Below are 19,215 nucleotides of genomic sequence, written 5' to 3'. Positions count from 1 at the left end.
GGAAAATTAGAAATTACAACTAATAGTTGTCTACCTGATTCGTGTTGTTGGGTATGATATACAATGAATGTTCAGTTGCTCTCGAATCAACACCGCTAATAGAGGCAAAGGAAGACATCTAAATTCATGTCGTCAAAAGCTAAAATCAGGGAGGGTGATAAGCATGAGTTAGCCACAATATAACAAAGGCAAAAATTGGCGGACTATTTTTTGGAAAAATAACTGGCACATAGAAAAACAACATAATTACTTCAAACAATGAAGCCATTTAACTCACATATTTTGTATCATGTGGTGTTAATCTCGTATAGTTACCATATGAACTTTTTCCTACAATTAAAATGATTATGAACCAAACAAAAAGTTTCCAACCTTGAAACATATAATTAAACAAAAAGAACTTCAGAGAAATGCTGACACAATATGGACGTATATGTATGTACATACATGAATGATGAGAGAGAGAGAGAGAGAGATTCTAGTTATGTTACTGCTACTTAAAACTTTCAATATCTTCCATAGACGAAGGATTAGCAGTTAAGGCTGAAATTGGGAATCTAACTATTCCATATAAACGGCTTGAACCAATCTTTCTCACTTACTTGACAACAACCCATCAAACTAGAAAAAAGAATGGAAGTGTATGAATCATGGAAGAATTTGATTCAAAAAGATATGATAAATTAGGATAATTTTTTATGTAAAGTGGTTAATAACATACGGTAACGCAAATGGTAAACTGCAACATATGATAGACCTTGATAAAATCTTCAGTCCTATCTGAACTATCGACATGGTGACGATGATGCAACGCACTCTCAATCCATCCGTCACCAATGTTTACGGTCCTAATGGAATGTGGTGTTGAATAAGAAGGGAAAGTAGAAAGAGTCTTCAAAATCCTCTTACAACTTAAATCAGAAAGATATCGACGACAATTCAAGTGTTGTGGAAAAAAGAAGATAATGGAGAAGGCCGCAATCGGAGGTTTGGAAGAGCAATTTCAATCCGGAACATAAAAAAAACTAGAGGTGTGACATCCCAAGTTTCACGGTCAGAAAAGACTTGTTTATTGATTCTTATTTTAAATCAGAGTATTCTTTTGTGAATGTGGAATTTGTCCCATAAAGGTGTTTCCGAAGAAATGTTTTTCAACGATTATTAGAAACTTAGGATGTCATAACTGATACAAGAAACATAAGCATAAACATAGTTGTTACATTCCTTGAAACATCTTTTATACTATTGCCTATATTTCCTTGAATCCCTCATCAGATCTAATCATCGTTATCTTTGTACTGCTTCCTGCGATACAAAGAAACTGATTGGGTCAGGTTGGGTAACTTGGTGAGTACATAGGGTTTTCAACCCACAATAATATAATTAATATGTTCAATTATTTATTAAATAATTACACTAATTACATGTACCTATTTTCTTCTATATTCATTCTTAAGGACCTATCCTAAGGATCATCATGAACATCGTTACTGACAGTACTGTTTCAAGAATTGCTCCGCAATGCATGTCAGTAGGAAGTAGAGTACATCAAATGAACACATAGTTCATCACCTACAGGTTATAAACCTGCCTATGTCCCACGATACAGTCTTGAAGAGTTCGTGGTCATCACTTATACTCCATTAGATTACTACATCGTTAGAACACTAGAAACTATTTCTACATCTTTAGTACGCTAGGTCTATGGCTACATTGTCAGTACACTAATACTATTTCTACATCGTTAGTAAACTATTACTATTTAATTTTGTGGCCTAGATTCATCGTTTTCATTTCTCATTACTCATCACCCTCCTCATCTATCAGCTTTCATCACCAATCGCTACCTAATATTATAATTATAAAAATACATATACGGTAGAAATTTTATAAAGATCATCTTATATTATTTCATCTAACACAAAACATCATAATCATAAATAATAAGCATATATAACATTTATTATCTAAATACTTCATATCTATGTGTAAGATGAAAGTAACTATGCACTCACTTGTTAAAGTGGATCACTAGAGAATTCGGCAGCACTCCGCCTAATACCTTGACTTTTCCTTTGATGTGACCTAGGTATAAATACCACTAAGTCTTAGTATAATATTCCGCATTACTAATGATAGTCTAGATTCCTCACTAATCCTAATGTTTACATGAAGATCAATCAGTATAATGACTTGGAATCACCGTGTAGGATTCTGTCGGAGGTAGGTTTTGTTTGGCATACATAGTATACTATATGGAAATCTCACTTTAAACACCTCACTAGATCTAGCCTAGACATCAGTCACTTCAGTAGATTAATTAGTATAATAACTTGGAATCATTGATAAATCTTATTAATAGGCTCATAATACAGACTATGGATATAAATATACGTTACACTTGAATTAAAATATTGAAGCTTAACTTACAGAGATTTTAGCGAAAACCATGAAATTACACAGGCAGAACTCCAACCCGAATACTTCATTTCTTCGGATTCCTATATATGTTAGAGTCCTGCTAAACTACTCAAGAAACCCAAAAGATTCAAACTCAAGAAAGAGGAATGTCCTAGAGAGAAAATCATGTGAAAATTTTGTGAATTGAATGAAAATCGGAAGGCTTTTTATAGGAACACAGATGACGCGTCGCGCTTAGACAAGAGGCATGACACACCTCAGTTCATTGCTAGACCTCCCGCCTTATGCTACGTATCATAACCCAGTTCAGCCACATCTCATTCCTCTAGAATCCACAACGTGTCTCCATTTTGTGGTGCCACATGACACAATCTTGTGATGTCACGTTATCGTATCTCTTAAAGAGGCAAACTACCCGACCATGCCATGTGGCGTCACAAGATGTTGCCATGTCATCATTCCAAGTAAATTCTTGCAAATCTTTAGACGGCCATAATTTTCTCAATCGAGTTACATTTTGACGTTCTTTGTATCCCCAAAATCCCCTTGACAAGCTCTACAACTTTCATTAAGGTCTCAACAACTAAATCTCTCTCTAATTAAAATTCATTTTTAATCTGGTTTAAAATGTTAAAGTATATGTGAAATTCATAACTCCTTCATACGAACTCCTTTCTCGATTGTCTTTATATTGAACGGTCCGTATTCACGAGATCTCCAACTTTTGTTTAGATTGTTTCGGCTAACAATCAACCGATTTCATTTTTGATTTCTAGGTCCGCACTATTGCGTTGAAACTTGGAAAAATCATAACTTCCTCATACGAAGTTTAATTTGGTCGTTCTCTATATGCATGATATCACTTTTATGATTACTACGACTCCTTTAGATTACTTTGACCAATAATTAACCTATCTAAAATTCACTTTTTTACAATGTCGGATTTTAGAAGCATAACCTCTTAATAGGAAGTCGGATTTTAGAATTCTCTATATGTACGGAACTATTGTTACATCTACTAGTACTTTGATTACGAATATTAATCCTAAATAATATTCTATAAAAATCATATATTTATCGCTCGCATGATAAATATTTATTACTTATTATGTCTTATGTGTCTACCCCGAATCTGCAGGCGTTACAAGAGACTACACGAATTTGTGGAGTTGAAGCAACAATTTGAATTTAGGCTATGGAAGAGTATGTTGAAGAAGCATATTGGTAAAATGGGTGGTAGCAGAGTATGTGGATGAACGAAGAAAAATCAAGAAGCAGGTGTATAACACAAAGCATAAAGGCTTCTTCCACAAGACGCTGACTTGAAAGTAGAAGCGACTCCAAATGTGATACCTGAGAACCAGTTACCCATGTAAAAACCATTCAGCCTCCATAATAGTAGTTTAGCTCCACTTGAAACCTGCTACTATTCACCAACTAATTCCATATTTAATATATATACATAATAATTGGTAATTTAGACACTTAATGGCGTATAATAACAACAACTAATATACAAAGTATATATATATATATATATATATATATATATATGTGTGTGTGTGTGTGTGTGTGTGTGTGTGTGTGAGTTGTTTGGACAACCGATATATAAGTGAGAACTTGAGATTTTTTTTTTTGGAAAATTTTCAAAACTAACACCACCCGTAACCCACTATTTAGATCATACGTAGATCACTAGAGGCAATATGTATATTGAAACGCCAAACAATTTTTAGGGTATGTATCGGTTTTGCCTCACTGATAACGGTAGCATAGGTGTTAAGATTATGTTTGTTTGATGGAAATTTCGAAATTGTTAATGCAATAAGTTTTTCTAAACATTATGTTTGTTTTGTTTCTTTGTAGCACAAATGAGTATCACATAAAAACATTAAAACATTTAATTAAAGCAAGGAAAAGGAATGTTACTATGTGACAACAAATTTGTTGACAGTTGTGAAACATGTGTACTTCATCACATTTTATGACAGTCAAGACGTTATATACAAGTTTACCCAATGAGTTCAAAATACCAAGCTTTTGATGCATTTAAATTGTATAGGGGTGAACTTGAACGATACATTAAAATTCTTCCTTCGAATAGAGTATGGTAACATTTTAGCCAAGAGTTTGATGCATTCTATAAAGATAGTAGCATTAAAAATGAAAGAACCTCACCACACACCTATTAACAAGAGGGTTTGGATGAAACAAGTATAGAGCTTTAGTTGAGATAGTCAAATACATGTTGAACCAATGTTACGAAACATTATATAAGGGAAACACTATTGACCATTTGCTATGTAAACGAAAGGATCATCATACATGTGATTTTTTCTAGTCCTTATGCGTTATGGAAATAATGAATACCTAACCTAGACTATCTTAGAGTGTAGGGGTATGTTGTGTATTATCACATACCTGATCCCAAGTGATGCAAAATTAGGAGCTCGAGTTATGAATAATATATTCATTGGATATGCTCAAAAATAGATAGGTCGGTATATTGTTGGAAAACAAATATGGTTTCTTGTATAATCCATAGATACGAAATTATGCGAGGACATGTTTTCAAAAAGATGATGAAAACTCAAATCCCATAACAGCTCCACGTATTTCTTAAGATAATATCCAGTCTTCTCAAATTACAGATATAACATCCCGAGATTCTGGTACTTTTAAATTCATCGCAATGGTTTTATCACATGGCATTGCAGTCCCTAAGTCCATAAGAATGAGCCTTGAAGCCTTGTGGCATTTTGGTAATTTGAGCAAGATGAGTACGCTAAGCGTACATGAGGGTACGCTGGGCGTACACTTAAGTACGCGGGGCATAATCTTCTCAGGAAAAAACCCTAATTTTTAGGGTTTGGGTGGTATATAAGCATCATTATGGCTCATTTCACCCCACCTTTTCAGTCTCCATACCCTTTGAGTCATCTTTGGCAAACCCTAACCCTTAGTGAGTATGTTTTGAGCTAAACAATGTGTTGTTGGTGTGTTTAAGGAAGAAGGAGTTACATCAAGGAGCTTGGAAGCTTGAAGAAAGGCTTGGATTTGGAAGTTTTGCCCTTTTCTCCATCATTCCTAGGTATAAAGTTCATTCCTTGATGGCTTGTTTGCTAGATCTCTTTATTAGGTGTTTTTATGCTTCTTTTTGGTCCCAAATGCTCTATCTTGGGCATGACATGTTCTAGATGTTTTGAGTTGTCCTTTCAGACCCTTGGAGGGGTCCTTAGTCATAAAAATGAGGTCCTAATGGCTAGAAGTGTCTTATGTATCTTAAGGAATGTCGTAATGAATTAAGACCATGTATTAAGGACTTTTTGGATGTGTAAAGTCATAAAGTTGGAGACTTTATGACTATAGGGTGCATTTGGACCATGGATATGAAGTTCGGGCTTAAGTGCTTAAGCCATTAAGCACTTAATGAAGTTATGGGTTTTGTGAGGGTACGCCCCGCGTAGGTAGGAGTACGCCTCGCATACTCGGTCACCCACCCTATAACCTGGTCAATGTGATGCCTTGTGTATGCTAAGCGTACTTCTGGGAATGCCTCGCATACTCGCATAGGTCAGCCCATGTTGAGTTAACTTGGTAGGGTTGACTCGGATGGGTTGACTAAGTGGGTTTTTGGACTTTGACCAATTGACTTTAAGTTTGACCAATTTTGTCCATGTTTAACCAAGTTTGATTTTTGAGGGTATTTGGGGTATTGTTGGGATTTTGATTGAATTGGTCACTTAGTGGTTGTAGGCATTTGAGTTGAGAGTTGAGATTCTGAGTCGAACCTTATCAGTTTTGTTTAGCTTGTTAGGTGAGTTTTCCTCACTGTTCTTGCGGGTCGAAGGCACCAATGTTGGCCCATTGGATTGATATTCGGTTATGCATGCTATTTGTGTTTTTGTGATCTATTAGATCAATATCCTAGTAGTTAGGATGTTGCTATGCTTAGTGACCTGTAGATCTGTTTGACTGGATGTATACTGTTATATGTGCACATGTTTGGTCGGTGGCTGATGCTTCACTGCTTTATGCGTAAGCCAATAGGCTGGGGCATTCTAACCCGATGGTTGAGGGCCAAGGGTATTCCATCCTGTTGATGATTGGACCCGTAGTATGTTGGCATTCCAACATAATGGTTGAGGGGCATGGGGTATTCCAACCCGATGGTTGAGGACCTTGGGGTATTCCAACCTGATGGTTGATTGGACCCATAGTATGTTGTTATTGTATATATGTTATTTGTTGTGTTGGTACTTTGGGGGAAACTCACTAAGCTTTGGGTTACAGTTTTGGATTATGTTTCAGGTACCTTAGATGATCGTGGGAAGGCAAAGGCTTGATCGTGCACCTCCTCATGTTGTGTCTTCTGATTTTAGGAAAACTCTGATATTAAACATGTTTTGAAAACTACAATGTAAACAATTATGATTTTTGGTTGGTTTGAAAAAGTTTAAATTTTTGTGAAATTTTATGGATATTACAACAGAATAGCCAAAGCGAAGTACAACACATAGAAAAGAGAATAATCTTTAAGATGATTTTTCCTTTTATTTGGTATGGGGAGACTCAAAAGAAAATGACGAGAGATATCCTTTTCTCTATTAACTTGGAGGATGATCGTAAGATATTATATGAAGCCATGTCTTCTAGAGATGCTGGAAAATATAAAGGATTTTATAGCTTGACTAGTTTCTTTTCCCCATATATATGGGAGGAAGAACATTTGGTGAGTTTATAAAGATTTTCTGGCCTTAAACCTTCAAAGGCCTTAGTGGAGACTAAAGGACTGGCCAATCACACGAGCACACCTAGGTGTGTGTGGATGCAAGACGCAAGGTCCGTGAAATGACATAATTTAGGCATACTTTTCATTTTGCACGTTACACTAGCTCTTAGGAGATGGGGAGATTTCAGTTTTGCAACGTTTGGATTGGATTGACTTTAACAGACTAAGTTACAGTTAACCACATGTTGACTTTGTGGATAAGCATTGTAACATTTGGTTTTCAGGTATTTGCATTTTAGCCCCTTGGCTTAATTAATGTTCACATATTTTGCCCCTTATGACAAAAGCCTTGCATTTCAGCCTATACGTTGGGCATACGTGAGGTATGCGCATCATGATCAAGCCATGGAAACGCGAGATGAAAGCTTGTAGGTTGGGTGTAGATATGGTATACAGGCGTACTATCTCAGCTCCTAAAACATAAATTTAGGGGTTTTCTTCCTATTTAATCCACCTTATGCCTCCCTTGGACATTTCTTATCAACTTCTACTCCTTACAAACCCTATTCTTGAGCGTAAGCCTTAAGTGTGAAGATTTTGAAGCTTGTTAGTAATATTTGTGCTCTCTTGTACAAGAAGAAGACTATTGAAGAAGGTAGCGTTGTTTTTAATCTTGTGGATCCAGAAACTACCTCACCTTGTACATCTTTGGAGGGTATAAAGTTTATACCTTGATATGTTTCTTTCTAGACCTCTTAAATGGGTTATTATGAGCTTTCTGTCCCAAGCTTGGATCTTTGTGAGTATGTGATAGATGTCATTGTATGAATCTTGTAGGGTATTTTTTATTATAATTTAGCATCATAATTTATACATTTGCATGTCATTTAGTTTAAATAATGTTCAGCTCATGTATTTTATCAGAATTCCCGTACTGCTGCATTTTCTGTGTCAATTTCAGAATATTCGAGTGAAGCAGTACTTTGGGACTAGATGGATGTATATGTGGAGCCTAAATGGAATTAGAACTGAAGGAGGATGTTGATTAATTCTTATAAGATGTTTTGTTCAAGAAAACTTCGATCGAATTGATCATACGAAGATAGATTGCTACAATTTGAAGCTAAAGGATGTTGCGGGTAACTTTGACCCCTGTCAGTAATTTGAACGTATCACATGACCCGTAACTCCGATTGACGAGATTCAAAATGTTCTGTAAATTAGACACAATTTCGAATCAGCGATTACATAGGCCAAAAATGCGATTGCAAGTATGATCACATGTTTGCCACGAAGTTTCCCAGGGTCAGAAGAAGTCATTTCGAAGTAATCTGAAATAGAAACTCAAAACTTGCGATCGCATATGGCTTACCTGCGATCGCATAAACGGCTTGAAGTTCGAGAAACATCAAAAAATGCATGATGCATCATTTAGGGGCAAATCTAGAAAAAATTCGAAAACCTACGATTGCATATCAGCAACCTGTTATCCTATATTTCGGTTTTTTGCTCCGGAAGTTTCCATCTCTCATATATATATATATATATATATATATATATATATATATATATATATATATATATATATGACCCTCATTATCATATCCAGAGGTTAGATGATTCCACACAGCATATTACCCTTCTAAAGACGATTTCTGATACCTTTCAGCGAGTTTTGGAGATCTAAAGCTACGAATCATCTCATTTGTTTAGTTTATCTAGAATTATCAGTTGATGTTTCTTTTATCTAGTCTAGTTTCGTTTTTAGCCATATCTGGCTAAACCTTAGTTTTCAGTTCTACACATACTAGTACCTTTCATGTGATTAGTTTTATGATCTGGTTTTCGTTTTATGTTTCCATCTAGATTTTTCAGTTTTGAGTTTAATGAATGTTTGGTTATAAATTCTTGTTACTTTGATCACCTAGCAAGGATTTTTATCGTTCCAGTTTATCAGTTAATAGAATCCAGAATTGGTCAACTAGTAAAAAGTAATAAGTATCAAATTGGTTCTGTGTTTAGGATTTAACTCTGATGTGAACTGAATCATATCTTTACTCTTCTGAGCTTGTGAGAAGTATGTATTGTTGGGAATTTTACATAGGACTTAATACAATTTTTCTGTTTTAATTAAGAGCTTGTTTATTTTAACAGTAAAAAGTTATGGTTAATTCAAAGAGCTTGTTTTAGTTAATTAATTTAGGTAAGAGATTCTACTAGAACTTGTTAGTTTTTCTCAGTACCAGCTTAGATAGAACGCATCTCAAATAACCAGATCTTGGCTAATTGCATGATTAGGAAAGTCGCAGCAGAATTGAAATCGTTTTTAATATTGATTTTCATTTAATTTAATATCACTGCACTTTTTTTATAGTTATTTAAAAAAACCCCCTTTTATGTTTATGTTTTGAATAGAATTTGCTTGATGCAAAAAGGTGTTGACCATTAGGCTTTGTCCCTGAGGATTCGACTGAGCTTCCCTGTGCTATATAATTGGTGCAACCAGCAGTGATTATTTTATTTGTTTCAATCGGGTGCGACAACCAGTTTAAGAAATTTGCACCGTTACCGGGGAGACAGTGCTTTCTAATAGTTTTATGCCCAAGGTTTTTTGTTCAGGTACACATTTAGTTTTTGATACAGAAATTGAAATAACTACAAGGAAACTGAAGAAAGAAGCAGCAAAACAGAAACAAACACCTGGTTTATTTTGTTCATCATCATCCCCCTACTACTAGAAAGCACCGCACCACAAGGTTGTCCCTTGTGGAATGAACCAGATCCGAAGTTTTAGTCCTTTCCGAAAGTACCCCCATCTTCTCCTTTAAACAGCCATTATTAAACATATTCCCTTCCACCCTCAGTCAAATCTAAACCCATAGATTCTTCAGAATTTGAATATAAAGAATCAGTGATGAGCGGAGACAAAGCAAAAAAGACTGTCAGAGAGTGGGCCACTCAAGAGGTTAATCAACATCCCTTTTGTATTAATTTTTTGAAATCCCAAAACTTCATACTCAAATCTGGGCAGATTCATCTTCTTCCCATATTATGTGGACTGGAAGACAAAGACCCACATAAATTCCTAAACGAATTTCATGTGGTTTGTTCAAGAATAAAGCCACATGTTGTCACTGAAGATCAGGAAAAGTTAAGGGCATTCCCCTTTTCATTTCAAGATTTAGCAAGAGAATGGCTATATAAACTCATATCCGGTTCGATCAATACTTGTACATAACTCATCAAGTTGTTTTTAGAGAAATACGTACAATAAACGCGAGTTTACAGACTCCGAAGAGAAATATTTGGGATCAAACAAGGAAAAAGAGAAGTTTTACATACTTACTGGGAAAGGTTTAAGAAGCTTTTGGTTCGGTGTACACAACATGGGATCAACGGTTATCATCTTTACAACTGCTTCTGTGAGGGTCTGACACCCATGGAGAGGTGCCTGATAAATGCTTCCATTGGTGGTTCCTTATGAGATATGACACCAACTGAAATCCGAGAACTGATCGAGAAACTGGCAATAGAGTCAAAAAATTCCAGAATGAAGATGAATGGTATCTAGATCAACCAAGGGGTTTTAAGGAAGTCAACAATGCTCATCTGGAGTCCCAAATATCTAAGTTTCTCACGCTAATTGTCTAGCATTGTATAAACTCTAAAAGTGAGATTGCCTGGTGTAAATAAAAATATATTAATAGAAAAGCTGGGTGTTTTTTTAATTTAATCATCTTTACCTGACCCTGTCCCTAGAAGCATGCTTGTTGTATGCATCAAGTCTCATGTTCTCCTGAAACATTAAGCAAAACCCAAAGGCTTACCCTGATTGCAGAGTCACCAGCATAAGAGTTACTTTTCACGTCCTTAAATGACAAATGGTTGTTCATGTCCCCGACCTCCTAGTTTGAGGTATGCCATGCTACCATTATAATTTAACAGTGAATCTTTGATTCTAGATTGCAACTTACTCCATGGTACGGAAGCTTTAAACCACTTCTTGTTGATGAGTTAAACTGTTAATGATTCATGTTGATTTCGCCTCAACGTAACTAAAACAATCTATTCTCTCCAAAAGTCTTCTAATACAGAACTTGATGATTCACTGTGTAAAACCGAACACGAATAAAGGTTCAATTTTTTTTTGTCGATGGGTACATTTCATTCGGGATATGTTACACGCAACCTACCACTCTTGCCCTTTTTCTTCTAATAAAAGTGATTAATGATTCATTGTATGATGAGATCATGCAATACTATGTCAGTGAATGGTAGTTTAAGCCCACACTATTTGGAGGCATTATAAACTTACTGGGTGACCGTCTCAAGTTACTCGTTCATCGCCCATGTTGATGTTCATTGTTGCTGATGACGTGCCTGATATATCTATCTTATCTAAATAGTAACTTTTTGAATGATGATTAAAAGGTATATCATTATCTTGGGACACGAAAATTTTAAGGTGGATATCTCTTTAGTCATGATTACGTATAAAGGAAGAATTCGTTTTGGGTATAAATTGGGAATTCACCTCTCTAGGTCAATTTTACAAACAATTCAAAGAAATTGACACTCTTACAAAAAGACTATTAATCGTCATCTTCCTCAAAGCTTTCACCATGTCAAAGTCTCTATACAAGTTTGCTCCCAGCGCTAACGTGATCAAAGGTCCTCATGCTCCTAACTCTACCATAATCATTCAATCCACCAATATGGCGTTCTCCGATGAAATTCCAATGTAGTTCACAAACTCAAGAATTGAAGACTTTGTCGACTATGTCAAGAGCGGTCCTCTTCGATATGTATTTTTTGATTTCTCGAACCCATTCTACCATAAACAAGTATGTGAGTTTTACTATACATGCTCTATTGATATTGTTGCTCGAACCATCACTAGAACCATTAGATATGGTGAATATAGGGTTACCATTGATATAGAATCCTTTCGAACTGCTCTTCGTCTTCCTCGATTTGAAAGTTACTTTGAAACTCCGTCCAAAAAAAGTTGCAAATCTTTTCGAGAAAAATTAGGGTATAACTTTAATCTTTTGGGCCTCACTCCTGATCCATACAAGAACACTCTTCGTCAATGTTTTAATGTGAGGTGGAAGTACTTAACAGGTGTGATTATAAAATGTCTTGGTCACAAGACTGGAAGTTTAGATCAATTGAATATCTTTGAGCAACGGATTTTATATTATATTGTTTACAACAAGAAACTAGACTTTGCTCAACTATTTCTTGATCAAATGGTTGACTACATTAGCGGGAACAAGAAGCCATTGAATGTTCCTTATCCTCGTTGGATTGGTCTGATCTATTCTCGAAGAGAAGGTTGTGTTGAAATTCATGGAATTATTATTCCAATTCCTGCCCTCTCCTCAAAAATTATCAATGCTACTCCATCTCAGTGTGACTTTCCTATTACTGCAAGGATGAAAAAGTGGATTGAAAACCCCTATGTGGCTGAATCCTCAGACTTTGAAGAGGATAATGACAATGATGATTCTAGTACTGAAGAAGATAGCGATGACGAGGATGATGATAATGATGATGCTGGTGATGAAGAAGATAATGATGATGATTCAGAAGCTGTTAATAAAGAAGGGGTCGATGAGGAAGAAGATGCTAATAAAGATGAAGTAGAATCAGCAGCTGATGTGGGAGAAGACTTCACTCAGAAACTGAACTCTCCTCCAATGATGAACAAGCACATTCGTTTTTCAACTACTTCTTCATCCTCTTCCTTTGTTGATGACATTGTACCTCATGGATCAACTCCTCATGTTGGAGATACTACTAAGCCAATGATCCAAGATAAAATTTCTCCAAAACCATCTCCTTCTCCCCCAATATGATAATGTTCCTCAAGTTGAGATGGTTCCCCCTACGCCAACACCCATTACTACTACTGCTCTACATTAGGGTGATCAGGAAGCATCCAGATCCAACTTTCAAAAATGTTGTGCTTTCCCAACTCTCTCTAATTGTTCAGATTACTCAGTCAATGGATAAAAGGTTAACAAAAGTTGAAAGGGATATGGCTACAATGAACTGATGTATGGATTTATGTGATGATGATGATGACGATATGGTTGTTGATAACACCCCACCAAGCTCTTTAGGTGATCAACCTCCTCCACCTCCACCTCCACCAACAAATCATCCTCCACCATCCCTATCCCCCTCTAAGCGCTCTTCCTCCTCCTCGTAACTCTCCTCCCCAATATGATGTTGCAAAAAAGGGGGAGAACTGTTGGATTAATGTCTCAGTCCATAACTATAATTGGTAAGACTTGACCCGACCCGGCATGGTCCATTTGGGTTGCATGACATCATGCATTTGGATAGACTATAATGAGAGAAATAACACTTAAGGTTTGTTAATATATTATAAGTTCTAATATATTAATAAGGTTATTTAATTAGTATTGATCAAGAATTAATTTGGAATTAATTAAGTGATCAAAAGGAGACTAATTAAATATATGGGTTGATTGTGTAAATCATTCATTCTTATATATGTGGGCTTGTGATCCAAGATTCCTTATGGTGGACTAAGTCCATGGGGTGACCCATGGATACTCCATGGAGGTTAAAATCCATGGAGCATAAGGAATGGGTAAAGTCATGAGTTACATGGTGTAACCCTAATAGCCACCATATAAAAGAATCCCATGGCTCAAGAAATCGTACACTATGTAAGAGTGTGAGGGCTAAACGATTTCAAGGAGTGTTCTACATTTCTCTCAAGGTTATTCCAAAAGCAATTGATGTTGTGTGAACCATTTGAGGTGTCACACTTGGGGCACTAGGCACTCAAGCTTTATGAAGACATTCTACATCAAAGAGGTATGTATTCTATCATGTTATATTCATTGTTTTATAGCTTAGATTACGAAAATACCTTGGATGTTCATATTTGCATGTATAATAGAGAAAACATATATCCAAGGTATTTAGGGTTGCATGTACACTTAGGAGTGTTAGAATGCTCAAAACCCAACAGTGGTATCAGAGCCTAGGCTTGTTTTCTTGTTATACTTGCAAAAGTAGCTGAAAAATCGAGTTTTGATGCTGTCTGCCCAACAGACTCGCCGAGTCCATGAATGGACTCGCCGAGTCCAAGGCAAAATGCATCCAACTCACTGAGTTGGTTCGTGTACTCGACGAGTTGGACCCCCAGACAGCAGAAATTCGACTTTTTTGGCTGGAATTGGACTAGGAACATTACCCTAAGATGTTTTTTTGACTTATAAACTTGTTTTTGATATGGTAATGTTCATGCTAATCCAATTTCAAAGATAATTGTCAATAGATTCATGTTTTGTATTAGTTTAAGGTTTAGACTAATTACATGAAAAAGTTTGATTTGAATTATCTTGTTCTTATGAGTTGCATAGATTAATAGAAAAGTTGAGTGAAATAGTTGTTTTCAATCCAAATTAATCTAAGAGTTGATTCTAAAATGTGTTTTTGTAACTTGTCCTCAAGTTACATGAAAAGTCACATTTAAGTTTCATAAAACTCACAAAAGTTGGCAAAGGTTACAAAATGAAGAGTCTAGTTCTAATTAAATAGTTTTATGACTCCATAACTTGTCCTCAAGTTATGGAGGACCAAGAGTCTCTTCATTAAATAATAAATAAATAAAAAGTGTAACCTTAATTAATTCCATAAGTTATAAAATAAAGAAAAGTTAATTCTTTTATTAGTTTAAAGTCTTCCATAACTTGTCCTCAAGTTATGGAACTTGAAGAGTTTTTGGATTAAAACTACTTTAAACACATAAGTTATGGAATTAATTAGTTTTGAATAGTTTCAAAACTTGCCCTCAAGTTTTGAAATTTGAAAAGTTTTCACTTATGAATATTTTAATTCCAAGTTAGCCCTTAGAATTTTAAAAGTTAAAATTCAACCCTTATACTTTATAATATTATAAGTTAATAATATATATATATATATATATATATATGTGTGTGTGTGTGTGTGTATATATATATATATATATATATATATATATATATATATATGTGTGTGTGTGTGTGTGTGTGTGTATAAGAGTAAAGTCGGTCTTACTGTTAGTAGGCCTCATTCACGAAGCCGGTCTATAAGGGGGTATAAGGTTACTGCCTATAAAATGGCAGTTTAATGGGTGTCCACTCTCACCCACCGCTTCCTTGACTGGTGGAGGGTCGTTAGCCGAACGAGTAGGACAAGGACTATAATTCTCTCTTCATTAAAAGTATTAATGATAAATACTAAGTAACTAAACCTTTTATAAATACCCAATCTTAGCTACTTAGGAAAATGTGAATAAGGTGCTAATCTATGAAATTACACTTTGCACTTTGTTTAAGTCAGTTAGTGGAGCGTGTGTGGTTAACCGGCACACTAACTTGTATTTAACAAGGTAGGCGAAGGGTAACTTAATGTTTATCATAGTATCGATGGAGCGTGTGTGGTTAACCGGCACATCGATTGAGGGGTAAACACTTAAGGGTACCAAGTAATTTGCATGGTTACTTCACACCTTGTTTTGTGATCCTCGGCATCCCAATCACAAAACCTGAAGGGCACACTCGAGATTGAAACATGCCATTGAACAGTTCAATGAATCTCAAAGATCTAGCCTTAATATTTCATATTGGGTGTTATATTAAGGACTTTTGATCAACTATCTTGAATATCTCCCAAAAAAAAGATGTCTGGTTTAGACATTTATGATCTTCCCAAATCTCTTGAAACAAGCTTTCCTAAATGAAGATGATGTCCCATGGAAATCATACTTCTTTCACCTCCTCCAATTATTCTCTCTAACCCACAAGTTCAAGGTCACTCAAGCCCTATTGGCAAGGCAAGGTCTTGGTGTGGCCACATCTTGGAGATGTAGTCACATATTGACACGTCGGGAGAGTTGGGTGTCAAAGTCTTGAGGAAGTTGGTGGCTCAATCACTTCTTAAGTCACATAGTGAGTTCCTTTGGGACATGTATGAAGCAGACTATGACAAGACCCTCAATGATCTTATCTATTTGCTAAGATCAACTTCCTAAAACTTTATGGATATTGACAATGATGACATTGGATATCCAGTAAAGCTCTTTCTTCCCAATGGAAAGGGATCAGCCATAGTCAACTCTGTTGACCAAATGGTAAAGAGAAAAGCTAAGTCTGTGATAGTCCCGTGTACCATTACCAAAGGATCCATATGTTTACATTGCCATAGGAAGGGGCAATAGTTGCGAAGCTGCCAAATTTACCTAAGGATGTTTGACTCTACTTCAGGTAAAAATCCACTATCTAACTCTGCTAAGTTTCTATTATGAGATTCTTGATACATGATGTGACTAGGTCACATGGTGATGTTTTAAGAATCAAAGAAGAGTGAAGAAACTTAAAGGAAGAATATGCTGAATCTGATCGCGTAGATGGATTTCTATCGCATAGTTTGAAGATTGGATTCTTGAGTTACTTCTTAGGAGTTATGATATATTGCTTAGGAATAGATAACAACAAAGTTTTCATGTGCTTTTGCACTGTAAGGATATTTTTTCCGCAAAGTTTTTAAAATAAAAGGAAAAATGATGATTTTATTTATTTTAAAATATCCTTACAATGGCATTTGAGGAAAAATTTGTTGCTTATAAGATTCCATTAAGAGCAAGAGTGGAAATATGAATTTGATTCTTTCATTTGTGGTAGTGTCTAAATTTGCCAATTAAGGAAAGATTCTCATCACCCAAGTTTCAGTTGGATAGAAACTTGGAATCATGCAAGGTGTATAGCATGATGAATGAGAACTTTCAAGCATTGGAAAAATTAAGACTAACTACTTCCTCACATGGATGTGTGAGTCGAGTAACAGACTAAGCGATCGAGTACACGTTCTTGTGCACTGATTAAGTCCACCACAAAAGATCGATAAGATTATTCGTCATTATTTACTAAAGCTTAGTAAATATGGTTATACTTACAAGCTTAAGTGTAACTCTGAGAAATTGGAAAAGGTTCCAATGTATGGCAGAGCAAATAAGAAGAATCAACTTAGGCAGAAGGATAAAAGTTTCTTAAATCTAAAATGATGGGAGAGTACTTTAGTATCAGTTTTTGTGATCATCTTAATGATTAAGAAACCATATCAAAATTTAGTTCTCTAAGGAAATCTTAGTGCATTCTTATGACTAAGAAGAGGAGTTATGAATTCTTGAAATGGTTAAATCAAGAAGATGAGTCATACTTCGTTCCAATACAAGTTTTAGAGTCATACTCCAAGACTGTAAGTTGAGTGACATGTCTTAAAGAAGGTTTAAAACACTTGTCAAATGTAAGAGTAAAAGTTTTCTACTCTTGTACATTAGAAATTGGTAAGTTGTGATGTTTTGGACAAAACAAAGACCAACTAAGGCCAATTGTGTGAAGTGTTTGTCTTGATTAGAATCCACGCTATCTCTTGAATATCTAACAAGAAAGTCTTATATGTCAAGAGGACAGTGGGAGTCTTAAAGGTCTTGAAAGTCTCAAGAACTAATCAAGAATAAAACCTGAAGTTCTTCACTAGCACATGACTTGAGGTTTATAACCAATCGTGTTGACATATTATGTGCCCATTCCAGTTAAAGTTGGCTATGCATATGAGTTCTTAGAGTTCTCAATTTGTTGCACAACAACTTGGAAGCAATGGCAGGCCCTTGCGCTGCCAGGTGGCAAGAAATTAAGATTGAGTTCAGTCCATATGAGTTTGGATTTTTCATTATCCTTGTCTTGTGAATATGGTTTTGACTATTCACATGGATAAGAACACATACACCAGTAAATCTAAGTGTCATAAGGTTTCTGTGACATCCCCAAAATCTCGGCCAGAAAAGACCGATTTCATTTATGCTTTTAAAATAATTTCAGAGTAAATCCTTTTGATTTGAAAGAGTTGCGGAATTTGTTCCCAAAAACAAAACATGATAAAACAATGTTTACCAAAGCATTTCATAAAAGAAATATGTTTTTCATTATATAATCAAAACTCGGGGTGTCATGTTCCGATACAGACCAATAAGCATAAACGATAACATTACAAGTCATTCAACAAATATATACATATACAGACTTGTAAACAAAACAACTGATGGTTCATCCATCTTATGCCCTCGCGCCACTTCCTGTAATACAAATAAAACTGAGTGGGTCATGCTTGGGAGCCTGGTGAGCATATAGGGTTTTCAACCCCCAATAAATAATCATATTTAATTTTCACCAACCAACAATAACCCAATTACCCATTCCCATTATTCTCACTTTATGTCCCTAAGACAACTAACATAAGGGACCTAGTCTAAGAATATTTCACCGGGGCGACAACACATGTTTCGGGGGTACCTCAACAATATAAGTCAAATAAGGCAACCATGAGGGGGATGGAGTGCAGCGAATGAACACCCAAGTTCATTAACACCTACAGGTGGCGAACCTGCTAATGTTTCCACAAGACTGTCTAGAATAGCTCGTGGTCGTCATCTAAACTCCGCTAGATGACTAAATCAAACAACAACGAGGCCTCTCATCTGTTTATTACACACCAACTATCTACCCATGTTCTACCCAACATATTAGTAGATAAAAATATACATTTTTATACATAGATAAAAACCTGTATAGCATGCTTTGATCAACACATCTTTCACACAACAGATGAGGCACACACACACATAACACATATTTCATAGAGAATAACTCAGATCTATGAGATAGAAGAGAGTGAATATACATTCACACATATAACAACAAAATATATACACATAGCACGTATTTTATATAAAATACTTTATAATAATGTGTTGGAAGAAGGTAACTACACACTCACTTGATCAGAAGATGATCGGACAGCACTACGACTTGCAGAAGTAGTAATCCTCAGCAGATCTGGAAGATCTTCACAAAAATCGAACTTCTCGCGGATAGAGCTTCGGCTCGGGAACCACACTTCTCGGGATCTTCGGGGTCTCGGGACTTGCCTCGGGGCTAGAGTATTTCTGGCACGCAAAACGATGCAAAACGGGAGAGAGA

Source organism: Lactuca serriola, chromosome 8, assembly GCF_051521515.1.
Source record: "Lactuca serriola cultivar US96UC23 chromosome 8, Lser_US96UC23_V15, whole genome shotgun sequence".
Classification (NCBI taxonomy): Eukaryota; Viridiplantae; Streptophyta; class Magnoliopsida; order Asterales; family Asteraceae; genus Lactuca; species Lactuca serriola.
This window is presented reverse-complemented; position numbering follows the sequence as displayed.